Source organism: Pongo abelii, chromosome 19 (assembly GCF_028885655.2).
Source record: "Pongo abelii isolate AG06213 chromosome 19, NHGRI_mPonAbe1-v2.0_pri, whole genome shotgun sequence".
NCBI classification, from domain to species: Eukaryota; Metazoa; Chordata; class Mammalia; order Primates; family Hominidae; genus Pongo; species Pongo abelii.
The window spans coordinates 27,787,648-27,802,337 of NC_072004.2; the positions used below are offsets into that span (position 1 = coordinate 27,787,648).

The following is a 14,690-nucleotide window of genomic DNA, read 5'->3' on the forward strand; positions in this document are numbered from 1 at the left end:
CTCCACCACAGTGCACACCAATCCCAGTGTGCGGGCTGGTTGGGGGTTTGCTGATAAACCCTTTATACCGGCTGTTTCATGGGAAATGTCTTTCATAGGATGATCACAATAGATGTCATTTTTTATTGTTTTTTCAATGGATAAACTTCATGTTGTTGAGTTATTGATGATATATTGAAATGGACTTTTCATTATCAGTGAGGAAAAAGTGGCTTCCCTTTACCTTCCTAGATTATTTCATTAGACTACAAATTAAATGATCATAAAACAGATTACTGACAAAAAAAACTATAGTTAACTATGTACATGCACAGCAGTCCAACAGAAATGTGAGATTCAATGAAAAGCCAGATGATTGATGCTTATATAGCATTCTGAGCTATAGAAAAATATTTGAGGCTTGGAGTTTGTGAAGGATGGTGAAGACAAGTTATAAGGGTGAGGGGGTGGAGATGTATGGTAAATAAATGTTGTCTTGTTCTGCAGATCAAAAATATCTCAGGTAATAAAATTGTCTCAGAGGAGATATCTTCCTGTATTGGACATCTGTATTAAGTACTTTAACTAAAGCAGTGATGAGGCAAGGAGAAAAGTTCCCCTTCACCCTTGGAAGACTCACTGAAAATTCAACTCACAAAAGAAAGATTAATAAGAGAAAAGCCATCTCATTTATTAAGGTGCACATGGAGAGATCCGGAGTGATTACCCAAACCGCTAGTGGGGTATAGAAGCTTATATACCACCTTGAGGTTACAGATAGAATGGGGACTCAGAGCCCAGGTGAAAATAGGTTATGGTGCTAAATCAGGTTATAGTAGGTTATATAGGCAGGTTATAGAATAGTAGGTTATAGCAGGCAGGTTATGGATAGAAGAGAAGTGGAGGCTTGGCTAACAAAGGTGACCTTGTAATGTAAATGAAACCTTGCATGTAGCTGCCCTCAGATAGAATAGATGGCATATATTTCTTTCAGGCCTTTAAAGCTGTCAGACTCTCAGTTACTCTTTGCTAGATCCAGGAAAGGGAAGTCCTGGCTGCATCAATGCAGATCGTCCACAGAAGCAAATCTCTGCCACAAAAGACAGCTTTGTAAGGCTACATCTGTTTGCTGGCGCTCTGAACAGCCATCTCCATGTATGCCAAATAACCATATTTTGGGGTATGATACTGTTCGGGTGTGTGTCCCAACGCAAATCTCATCTTGAATTGTAATCCCTGCGTGTTGAGGGAGGGACCTGCCTGGGGGTGATCTAGTCATGGTGAGGTTTCCCCCATGCAGTTCTTGTGATAGTGAGGGAGTTCTCATGAGATCTGATAGTTTAAAGGTATGTGGCAGTTTCCCCCTTGCTGTCTGTTTTTCTTCCCCCTTGTGAAGAAGAAGGTGCTTGCTTTCTCCTTCACCTTCCACCATGATTGTAAATTTCCTGAGGCCTCCCCAGGCATGCGGAACTGTGAGACAATTACAACTCTCTTCTTTATAAATAACCCAATCTCAGGCAGTTCTTTATAGCACTGTAAAAACAAACTAGTACAGCATAAAATATTTTTATTTTCTTCAGTAGATTTTCTTTATAGATTACAAAAGGACAGTTTTCAGAGCTACTCCTTTGTCTGCAGTTTCTCAGGATAACCAGCTGAAAATATACCAAATGAATCTACTTCGCAGTGGCACATTCTGCCCTCCAACAGTGATATGAGAGTTAGGCTCGGATGTATCCTGAGCCCTAAGAGTGCCAAATCACTGGTATAAACCAAAAGTAAAATTCTAAATCCCATCAGCCATCTGCATAGACCACCTCCTCTCAGTCAAGAGCATTCCAAAGTTAACCTGAAAAGCTAGTTGAGGCCATGATGGGAACGGGAAACCAGCCATGTCTCATTATACCCTCCTCTGTTTTGGAATTGCTGATAGAACAGACTCTGAGTCTGATAGGAAACATTTACAATCTATTCTCTGAAGCCTGCTACCTGGAGGCTTTGTCTGCATAATAAAACCTTGGTCTCTACAACCCTTTAACTTAACCCAGACAATTCCTGTCCATTGATGCTGAGTCTTTGTATAATAGCTTAACTCTTCCTACCAATTGCCAATCAGAAAATCTTTGAGTCTAACTGTGACTTGGAAGCCAGTTTCATGCCTTTCTGGAGTGAACCAATGTACACCCTACATGTATTGATTGGTGTCTTTTGTCTCCCTAAAATGTAACACACCAATCTGTGTCCCAACAACCATAGGCACATTTTCTTACGATCTCTTGAGGACTGTGCTATAGGCCATTGCTCACTCATACTTGGCTAAGAATTAGTCTTTTCAAGTATTTTACAGATTTTGGCTCTTTTTGTCAACATTGGTAAGAATATAAATGGTTATAATTTTGTAGAGAGCAACTTAATGTGTTTCAAGAATTTCTTCACATTCACACTTTTTGAGCAAGTAATTTCAAAACTAAGAATATGCACTAAGAGACTACTCAGAGATTTATGTAATTATTTACAAAAATGTTCCCAAATGTGAAACAATGAAATAATGTATAATTAAAATATATCATATCTAGAAAAAAATTTATTGCAAAATATCAAATATTATTGGTAAAATATTTAATAGAATATATTTATTGTTGTTATTTTTAGTGCCAATTGGGAATAGAAAGAGTTTTGTTATGACCATATGCTAACCATGTCTAAAGAAATTAAGCAGTGGGTGATTTTGAAGGCTCAAGAAGAGTTGTAAGGGTGAAAACATGTGATACCTTTCCTCACCCATCATAGGTGTCACGGCCAACACTCCTATAACAAAAGATGTATTAACAAGAGAAAAGCATAACAAATTTAATCAAATATTTATGTGACATGTGAGATTTCAGAAATGAAGGCCCAAGGACACAGGGAAAAGTGTTGTTTTATGCTTAGATTAGATGAAAAATGGGTAGCCATGTAAAAAATTTAAATGGACAGAAGGGTATTATCTAGTAATAGAACATTAGATTTATTAATTTAGTAAAAATTGAACTGTACCTGCAAGGTTTGTTTGTTCAGATACTTCTTGGTCTCTCTGTGTAGCATTCATTATTTCCAAATATGAGGCAAGACACCTCTTGCTCCACACCTGGGGCAACAAACCTGGAGGAAATAAAGGTGGTCAAGGGAGAAGGATGAGTGTGGCTTGACCAGGTTTTATGGCTTTTTGGTGGGAAGGTAGTTCTAGCTTATGTAACCTGCTTTGAGGAAGACAAACCTTGGTTTGTATGAATCACTTCAGGGAGAGAAAGGCAGCAGGAGACAGGAGTACAGGAGAAGGTCAGAGAGACTTTGCTTCCAAGGCTTCCATTTCCTGTATTTCAAAGTATTCAGCATGCCCAAGTGCCATACTTTGGGGTATGTTTTTTCAGCCCTAACAAGAGTAAAATCTGTATATGAGGTAATAGTGTGCTAGACACACAATGAGAAATAGCTTTGTTAATGGGGTAGCTATTTGAATAAGGTGTCTTTTCCTAGGATCTGTCAATTCTCAAAGACAGCTTTAGGAAATATGTGTCTCCTCCCAAACTAACATGGAGATTTTGTGATGTTTATGTATTTTTCCGGGCAAGAAGTTTTCTATTTAAGTCAGCTCTCAATGGACTAAATCTTCAAAATCTTAAGAACAAACCCATTTAAATTAGTAGAAGAGCATCTCTTTTATTGGACCAGAGTGATTTTTCAGCTATTCCAATAATGATGTTTAGACATTCCTCTGGGCATGCACAGCTTCCTGGTAAATTCAGGCCCATCATCTAAATATCATACTTAAAAACATAAATGGGCCGGGCGTGGTGGCTCACGCCTGTAATCCCAGCACTTCGGGAGGCCAAGGCGGGCGGAACACAAGGTCAGGAGATCGAGACCATCCTGGCTAACACAGTGAAACCCCGTCTCTACTAAAAAATACAAAAAATTAGCTGGGTGTGGTGGCGGGCACCTGTAGTCCCTGCTACTTGGGAGGCTGAGGCAGGAGAATGGCCTGAACCTGGGAGGCGGAGCTTGCAGTGAGCCAAGATAGCATCACTGCACTCCAGCCTGGGTGACAGAGCAAGACTCCGTCTCAAAAAAAATAAATACATAAAATAAAAAATAAAAAACATAAATGGAACAAAAATGATTTTATTAAACGGTGTCTTCCATTTACATGAGCCAATGTTGCTTTCCTCAAATTGTACACAATACCCACAATGTTGCTAAGAGTGACAGAGATTAATGGAATCAAAAGTTATGTCTCATGCAGGTGCAAGTTAGATTTCAAATTGTATAGCCATTTGCTTTGTTCTAGGGAAAACTTTTTCTTCAGTAATAGCATCCTATTTTCTATGGTAATTGAGTTTTCCAAAAGCAAACTGCTTCTTCAATTGTGTTTCATTGAATGAAATTTTTGCAGAATATATGAAGAGTTCTGTTTCTTTAAACACTTTAAAACATTAGTTTACCTTTTTATATACTGTGCAAGTGCAGTGAACTGAACTCATTGACTACTATTTAACTGTGATGCTGAAAGCTAAAATATTACATTGCAAAAACTTTTAGTGATCACCATTTAGCATTTTAAAGGTACTAAAAGCACTATTCATCCATCAAATTGTTCATTTGTTTAAAACACATGTGACAAAAACTGAGTGTACCTAAAAGCACACAGTAAATCTGCTCCCTTGCACTTTAGTCAGATGAAGCAGAATGTGCACAGGTAAGGTCAGTAGAAACACAGACACACATGCACACACACACACACACACACACACACACAGTATGTTTGATGTACTCCAAGAAGTTCAATAACACTTGAATGCACATTCGTAACACATCTTTGGAAAACACATGAATATAATTTTAAATCCTGAAACAATAAAAAAGTGAATTGTCACAAGATTGGTTTGGATTTTAGTATCATTATATTAGAAGTAAACTTCATAATCATTTTAAGAACTGCAATCATCTGTTTTACTTTGCATTTCTTTCCTTTCCTTGTTTCCCTCTCTCTGCTTCTGGGCTATTAGAGTTTCTCAAATTGTTTGTATCACATAGATGCCCATGTAAACGCTGCAGAGTTGACTCCAAGACTATATTAGACACAAGTGTGTTTGTATTTCAATTCTTGTGATTATAAGTAGCCCCACTTCAGACTATTCGGTTTTCTGTGAAACACAATGGAAAGCATCAAATTAGGGGAAAAGAGTGGCTCAGGCTGGCCCAAGCAATTAAAGAAAATTACTACTGGATGCTTTATGCACAGCAGGGGCTCTGTGCATGAAGAAATATAACTGCTAGTCACACCTGTGCTGATTCTCACTGTGGAATTGAAATTATCATGAGTAAATATAATTACTTAGCAAATTTAATAAATGTTGTTTGGGGTTCTGAAAACAGCACTTGGATCTACAAATTACACAGTGATAAATGTGGCAGCAGAAGTTCAGTGGTCTCTAATAGCACTAAAATATGTAGAGCATCCTGGAATGTACCAGGAAAGCTTATGAACAAGTAAAGGTAATAAATTGCTACAAAAAAATGGGTACTAAGCCACTCATAGTTACCCATGCTTTCATGTTTTTCTTTATGTAATTTTGACAAAGTTTTTTTTTCAAAATCCCTGGTAGTTTAGATATCCAAGCTTATCCTCCTGAATTACAAATGTTTATTCCTAACAAAAAATTAGTAAGTATTTGGTAACACTTGAAATGAAGTGCTCTAAATAAGTATTTAATTAAGAAATAAAACAGTTATTGCTCTTGGGTTGTGATGATTGGCAATAATTGCTTTACATGATTTAATGGTTATAAAATTAGCAGAGATAAGTAATAAAAATAAATTAAGCTACACTTTTCATCATAACTTTAATTTGTATGCTCTTAAGAATCATAATGATGATTGGTCTTTTATTAAGTGAATATTAAGATGAACCTTCATATAATCTATATTATCTTTGAAGAATATGTTGAATCATGAAGTCATAATTTATAATTAAAATGCAATACAAATTGTTTTGTCAAAAGGAAATAAAATATTTATGTATTTTGTAAAATTGCCAAATGGTAAAAGCCTATTCAGAGTATAAGCTTTCTGCTATAATACTAATAGCCATAAGTCTTCTACTTTAAATCAAGAAAATGTTAGAAAAGGTTTAATAGCTTTAGTATATTTAAACAATTCATCAAAATTATTTAAAATACTGTTGTTTTGCTAGGGCTGTCATAACAACATGCCACAATTGGGCCACAATTGGGTGACCAAAAGTCACAGAAACATACTCTCTCACAGTTCTGGAGGCTACAAATCCAAAATCAAGCTTTCTGTGGGACCATGATCTCCACAAAGGCTCTGGGAATGAATGCCTCCTTGATCTTCTCCCTTCTGGCGTTTGCTGTGAAATCTCAGCATTCCTTGTTTTGTAGACGTGGCACTGAAATCTCTACTTTCTTTATCACATGGTCTTCTCCCTTGTGTCTTCATGTCTTCAACTCTTCACATCATCTTCCTTCTCTGTATATTCACATCATCTTTCATCTGTGTATGTTTCTATGTCCAAATTTCTCCCTTATTAGGGAAAGGAAATTATCTAGTATCCAGTGTCCTAAGTTCAATAATGGATTTTGTGGCTGCACTAGTTTAATATGGCTATATGTGAACTTGATTACATCTATAATAATCCTATTTCCAAATAAGGTTACATTCACAGGTTCTGGGTGGGCATGAGTTTTCAGGGGTTGCTGTTTAACCCAGTACCAATATAAGGTGTTAATGTTCTTGTAAGTCATGTGGCTGACTTCTCCCTGTTTTGTCAGTGTCCTGCAATCAATAAAATTCCCACTTAGTATTCACCTATACACAAAAAAGAATATTTATTATGCTCTAATGGAGGAATCAGGGTCAGAACACTTATTCTGTGACCAGATAATACATATTTTAGGCTTTGCAGACCACATGGTCTTTGTTACAATTACTCACCCCTGCTGTAAACAATAGGTAAATGGATTGGCATAGTTGGATTTGTCCCCAAGTCATGATTTTGCCTACCTTTCCTATGGTGGAAAGGAATTCTTTATTTTATTTCAACAGAGTAAATTTAAATATATATATCAAGGAAAATCTGTTCTTTCAAAGCATTGTCCACAATTTTTCAAAACCCAGATTTTATTTTTAAAGCTATTTCAAGACCTAGGAAACATAATGTATTTAAAAAATCAAACTCATATGAAGAATTAAGCCTAGAGAAAAGAAATACATATATTTGAGTGAATTGTAAGTTCAGACACAAAGCCCTTCTGAGTGTGGGACCCCATGTGACTGCACAGATCATATGCCCTCGAAATTGATTGTCTGAAAGTATTTTTGAAATCTTGTTCTTTCAACACACTAGGTCTTACTAAATGGGATTTTTATAAAGTCACTAATAATAACTCACAAATGGATCAAATGAATAATATATTACTTAAAGTGCCTACTATAATGTTTTGCACATTAAGTGTGTCCCAGTACAGAGGTTTTTAGATCTATTTACACCTTTAATAATATAAATATCAAGTGATGAGTGTTGCCCCAATATAAGGTTAAGATTTATTGTATAATTAACAATATTATTCTTATAATCGTAGTAATATTTTAGTCAAATATCAACAAATAAGGTGCTATTGCTTTATGAGAGTTTTGTAGAAATAGTCAAAGTTCTAGCTATGAATCCTGAAAAGTCAAAATTTAGTGAAAACTTTGGATCACTAAAAAATTATACAACAACCAATTTTGTGAAATTATTGTTGCAAGTCTCATTCATTTAAGTGTGATTAACAAAGGAGGTTAAATTTCACATAGCATAAACTTTTTCTATTTTTTTATTTTTAGTGTGAGAACTTTCTCTAGAAATAAAAAAAATAACTTCATGTTATTTTCATTGTAAATATATAATCTTTGGCACAAAACTGAGAAAATGGCTGCTTCAATAGATGTGAAACTGCCTTTCCCTTGCAAGGGTTAATTACTAAAGAAGAAATTAACTTACCTGCACATTGCGCACATGTACAATAAAACCTAAAGTATAATAATAATAATAATAATAATAATAATAATAATAATAATAAAAGAAAAAAAAGAAAAAAAATTCAAACTTAAACAACAAACTGCAATTTTGATTAAAAAGAAACTATCAACTGGTGACTCCGGGTAGTTTAGAGATGACAAGTATCAAATATGTGGTAAAGTGAAATGTAAAAATTATAAGAAGGTGATTATAAGGCAGGCCAGCTTTTAGATTTGCCATAGCAGAGCTAGAAATACTATGACTGATTTTAAAATCTGTATGTTGAACTTTACCTAATGAGTTTTATGTGAAGGCAGATGAACAGAGTACAGAACACAAAAACTGCATTTGCATAATGGAATATGGTTCTGCTTAACTGGCAAGAGAAAATTATTTTTTAAGCATTAATGCAAATATATACTCTTTCATTTTCTGTTATCTGATTATTTTAAATAATGTGTCTGAGTAGCAAATAGAAGGCTTTTTTCTGACAAAAGATCATTATATGATTTCATTTTTCCAATTCTGTATAAATGTCCAAGTTAGTTTTTTTTGAGGTCTTGCAAACAAAATAGACATCCAAATATTCAGATTTTAATTTTTCTTAAATTAATCTTGGTATTTAAACAATGTAAAATCTTCTACCTCTTGATATATATTGATAATCCATAATTCTGTTTGATGGCACAATAAAAATCACATTTTATTTGTGTTTTAAATTTTAAAAATGCAGGATTTATTTTTAAACTAAAACTTCAGATTCTCTTGGAATAAATTACACAATCTCAAAATACTATTGCACTCTCCTACAAGTGAAAAGCAAATTTTTTTTTTATTAAAGAAGTTCAATCTTAGTGAAATAATTTACAATAACCTAGTAGGGGTGGCGTTTAAAAGATTGAAGCAACGTAATTCACTTGATTCAGATACATACATACAAAATTTTCTAACAGTTACTTTTAAATACATTGGCTCTGAAAGTTCATTTTAATTCTTTATTCTGAGTATAATATTTTTATTACAATTTTAAACTTAATTTTATAAAGACTTTTCTGAAGTACAATTTTAACCCCTCATATATTTTCTAAACAATTGAACAGAATATTTATAGATTGAAATTTTAGGCTTAAAACAGACTCTCTTAATATTCCAATTTTTTTTGAGTCTAAGAACACGTTCCCTAATGTAAAAGATAACTTTAAGAAAATGATATTAATTCATGTCAAACAGGATTTCTGTCTCTTGGAGAATCACTTACCTTCCTCAAAGTCATTTTTGACCATCTATTGTGTTTAATATGAGATGGTTATTGAGTTACTTGATAAACTTCTAGTTTCCATACATAAAAGTATAACCATTCTGAATATCAAATACTTCGTGATAATAAAATTATAATTTACATCTATATTTTACTTTGTCTATTCAAAAAATGTTTGGAAAAAAACATGGAGACTGCAGTCAGCATATTATTTCAAAATTAATACTAATGTTAATGTATGTTGAATACCTGTGATGATAATAACTGTACATTCTGAAAAAAATGTTACTATGCTGTATCTAATTGCTAAGTAAATCACTCACCATTTTAAAGCACGTATTATATGCCTTGCAGTGTGATATGTTGTGATGTATAAGGTGACACAAGATTCTATCATTAAAGACATGAGGAATAAACTTATCACAATAAATGATATCTAATGGCTTAAAAAAGAAAGAAAATATTCTGACTGTGTTATAGTTTCAGGCTGGGGAAATAGTCACAATGATGATGACTAATAGATCATTTAGGCCTTAAACATAAATAGAACATTATTAAGCATATAGAGGAAGGGGAAACAAATCTACATAAATGAAATAGTATGAAGAGAAGCATAGAAGATAAAAATTTAAAAATACAAGAAATTTTAGGAAATTTTTAATAACCAACCTAGAAAACAACTTGAGATTCTTCCTTATTTTTAATTTCATTTATACACCATCATTAACCTTACTGAGTCTTCCTCCAAAATGCCTCTTATTACTTTGTCTCTATTTGTGTTACTTTCTGAATAAAGTTTCATGTCAACATGATCAGGGATTCCCACCTAAGGGTGATTTTCATGCATGAAGGATATTTGGCAGTGTGTGAAGACATTTTTGATTATCGCAAGTGGGGGAAGAGCACTAGTAGTATGTAGCAGGTAGAGACCAAGTATATTGGCTAAATTGTAGCCAATACTAATACGCTGAAGAATATGCTAAATATTCTACAATGCCTAGGTCAGGTTCCCACAACAAAGAATTATCTGTCCAAAATGTCAAAGTACCAAAGTAGAGATAACTTCCTAACTTTATCTCCGCCTTAAAAATTCCTATTCTTGATTAGAAATCATCTAGTCATGTAATGAATTTGATCTACTATGAAATATCCAAGAGGAGGTATCTATGAGACAGTTAAAAATCTAATATTAGGCGTCAACAGGGACATCATTTTTGGAGATACAAATTAGTGAGAAATAAAGTATAAAGATTCAAAATACAGACATGGTTAACATTTTCTAGAGAAAATCTTTAAAAGGAAAGAAGAAATAATAAGATAATAAAAAATTTATATTTAAAAGGAGGATGGGCTGTGTGCGGTGGCTCATGCCTGTAATCCCAGCACTTTGGGATGGAGGCCAAGGCAGGCAAATCACCTGAGGTCAGGAGTTTGAAACCAGTCTGGCCAACATGGTGCAACCCCATCTCTACTAAAAATACAAAAATTAGCTGGGTGTGGTGGCGCATACCTATAATCCCAGCTACTTGTGAGCCTGAGGCAGGAGAATTGCTTTAACCCAGTAGGCAGCGGTTGCAGTGAGCCAAGAAAAGAACCACTGCACTCCAGCGTGGGCAAGAAAGTGAGACTCCATCTCAAAAAGAAAAAAAAAAACAGAGAAGAATGATGAATCTGCCAACAAAATATTGAACAAACAACTGAAACAGAAACATTAAGAAAGGGGAAAGAAGAGAACATCTCTTAATAAAGCACATGGGTTTAGCTACTGACCACTTCCATGAATTTGGCTGTCTTCAACATGCCTTTAGGATTAGTAATAATTCCACTTTTTCCAAATATATGTTTATCTACACATATATTAGATATTGTTTCTGATACTGTTAACCCTTGTGTTTATTCTCATTTGGTAAAGTAGTACAACCAAGAGAGAATAAACCAAGTTCTTTCAAAATGTAAAAATCTGGGGGTCACAGGATAGAAGGCAGGAGCACATGAGTGGGCACAAAATCCCAGATGAATACCAACCATTTTTCAGCTTTTGGCCCCTTCAATCCACTGCATGATGCACCAAGGATGTTCAGGAAAGGAAAATAGCACTCTTTCATCAATCATTTCCAAGGTGGCTGTAAAATGCTGCCCTTTTCAGGGAAGGAGGGGCATTTTCCCTGACCTAAAATGAAAATCAACTTAAAAGAAATTGAGCTTAAACATTTTACCCAACTCAGTAATTTTGGCATTTGTGAATTACCTGATGGATACATACTTGTTTCTTATCTAGAAATTAAAAAATCTTACAGTGGTTTTGTATGGTGAAAAATCTATTTCTATTGTTGACCCAAGTATTCCCAGTAAGGAAAGAAAAGCTTTTATTGTGTTAGATCCTGCTTGCATTAAAAATATCTTTAAACATTTTGACTTCATCTATTTGTTAAAACTATCAAATAGCTTACTTAGAAAAATGAATATTTAATTCAGAAAAGAAAATAAAGCAATTACTGTGTGTAGATTCAGCCATATACTTAGAAGGTGCCAACGTAATTGCTCAGAGGGGAAGTCTTTCATTCTATGGTCACATTCCCTTTTATATTCATATGTGTGTATGTGTGTGAGTATCTGTGTATAATTTATATATAATTGATGTATAAATATATATGACATAAATATGTCATATATAAATATATGTTATACATAACATAATAATATTATATATGACATAAATATTTATATTCATTTACTTATTTGTCATACATTCAGTGACTGTCAACTATATGCAAGGTGCTAAGCATGTCACTGTGTTAACTACTATGAGAAAGCCAAAGAAGCTTGGAGCTTGGAATCTGAATGGAGACAGAAATCAAAGTTTATTTCTGTCTACAGAATTAGTTTATTAAATACTAATAAATGATGTTTGAGAAAATTATAAGTTGCTATGAAAGCATAAACCACAGGATATGACAAATCGAGATTTTGATAAAGCTTTGTAGGGAGAATTTGAATGAATCAAACTAAGAATTTATGAAAATTGAGCTGGTAAGGAAAAGGGATAAATTCATTCTAGGAAGAAAAGGAATGGCAGAATGTCCTTAGGAAGAAGTGAGCATGAATTATTTGCTAACAGTGGAAAATGCTAGGAAATTACGTGGAGTGCAAATTACACACCCAAGTAGAAATGTGAAAGTGCATAGGAAAACATGCAGCATTTAATATGCATTTAAAGTTTATTATTAATAGCTTGAAAATAAATACATGAATGAATGAATGAAGAAAAGATTTAGCAGAAGATTATTTGTTATCAAGAGGAGCAGGAAATACTTATTAGACAAAAGTGAAAAATGCACAGAAAATTGAGTTACTTGCCAAAGGTCATCTGGAAACATCAAGGAAAGAATTAAGACAAAGTGGAAAAGAAGCACAAGCTTGTAGAAATTATGTTGAGACAAGAGGCTATTTATTTTTAAAATTGGAACACTTTTTCTGCACTTACAATACATTGAAATTGATTGGAAATATTATTCATACACACATCTGAGTCAAATATATAATCTACCTAATGGTTTCTGGCATGTATTTTCCTTTCGGTCTTTTCTTCAGAGCAGACCATGAAAATACATGAGATAGATGGGATTTATAAAAAGAGACCTAGATATTGTGGGGCTACATTATTTTGAATAAACAAAAGAGAAATGAAATCTAATTTAAAAACATATCACAAGATCTAACTTACTGTTATATACACAAAGTACACTTTAGTAGACAATATACAGACAATGTTTCTTTTAAATCAACATTTGTTGACAATGTTATCCACTATTATTCTTATTAGTTGTGTCTTATTTTTATTAAATTTTTTTCTGTTGGATTTTTTATGAGAGATTAGTTTGGTTATAAGATTTTAAATGTAGCTATTATATCAGAATACATATTAAAATTCAAATGCAATATTTTTCTAAGTTTACAATCAACTATGTCCTTCCATAATTTAATTTGTTGAAAATAGGAAGCCTACTGGTAGTACATTTTAGTAATTTTAAAATCCTTTAATAAAGGAAAAATTACATTTTGGCTTTGAGAAACATCATCTTCAAGAATAACAACATTCTTTCACATTCATATATTCATAGAGCATAAGGTATTCACTCTATAGTACGTTTTTCGATTTGCAAATATTTTTGAGTAGAACATAAAAGAAATATTTAACTTCCTAATATCAGGGATGGTGTGAACATCAGAAAGCTACCTTTGTTATCCTAAAGCAACTTAGGTTTTGTTGAGAAAATATAGTTAAAAACAGTCTTATTCCAACCTTGAAAACCTCTCTACAGAGGTAGAAGAGAAAAAAAGCAATTTTATTATTGAATAAGCATGAAACCAGAATGTGATGCACATCACAGGCAATCCACTAAAGAGAATGCAGACAGAAAGGAATCTCACCCTTTTATATAGCCAAACAGATACAACCTATTGCATACACCTTTTCATTGTTGTGAGATTATCATAGGATGTAATGTACTTACACAAACTTGGATGTTCTATAGCACAGAGGCTATATGGTATAGCCTATTGCTCCTAGGCTACAAATCTGTACATGTTACCAAATACTGTAGGCAACTATAACACAATAGTATTTGTGGATCTAACTATATCTAAATATAGAAAAAGTACATGAAATATGCATTATAATCTTATGAGACCGCCATCATAATATGATCCATTGTTGAACAAAATATTGTGATGCAGCACATGACTACGTAGACCTTTTAGTAATTATTCAATCTTCCTAAATAGCTTTTTTCAGTTTTGCAACTCAGTAACATCCATGGCCATCATCTAATATAAAAGTCTTGGCCGGGCACAGTGGCTCATGCCTGTGATCCCAGCACTTTGAGAGGCCGAGGCGGGTGGATCATGAGGTCAGGAGTTCGAGACCAGCCTGGCCAACATGGTGAAACCCTGTCTCTACTAAAAATACAAAAATTAGCTGAGTGTGGTGGCGGGGGGCCTGTGATCCCAGCTACTCGGGAGGCTGAGGCAGGAGAATTGCTGGAACCTGGGAGGCAGAGGTTGCAGTGAACCGAGATCATGCCATTGCACTCCAACCTGGGCGACAAGAGCAAGACTCTGTCACCAAAAAGAAAAAAAAAGTCTTATTATAAGGTACAAACTGAAAGGCACAGATTAAACTTTGAGTGTTTAATGTATATAGCTATTATTATTTTAAGTCTTGAAGACAAACCTAGCCTATGGGTATTTTTTTTTCCAGCGTGGGATCTAAACCAATAGCTCTATAATAGTCAACAAAATATTAATGAGTAACAGAAATTTAGTTTCATGTATCAATCTATACTTAGATGGGAGGGAAGTTACATCACAAAGTTAATGAGGTAACAATAGACC

General features: G+C 33.9%; 1 long non-coding RNA gene across 1 annotated transcript in view; it reads left to right on the forward strand.

Moving 5' to 3' along the window:
- The window catches only part of LOC129051296 (uncharacterized), a 69,199-nt gene that overhangs the window by 14,750 nt on the left and 39,759 nt on the right, over positions 1–14,690 (forward strand). The window lies entirely within an intron of this gene.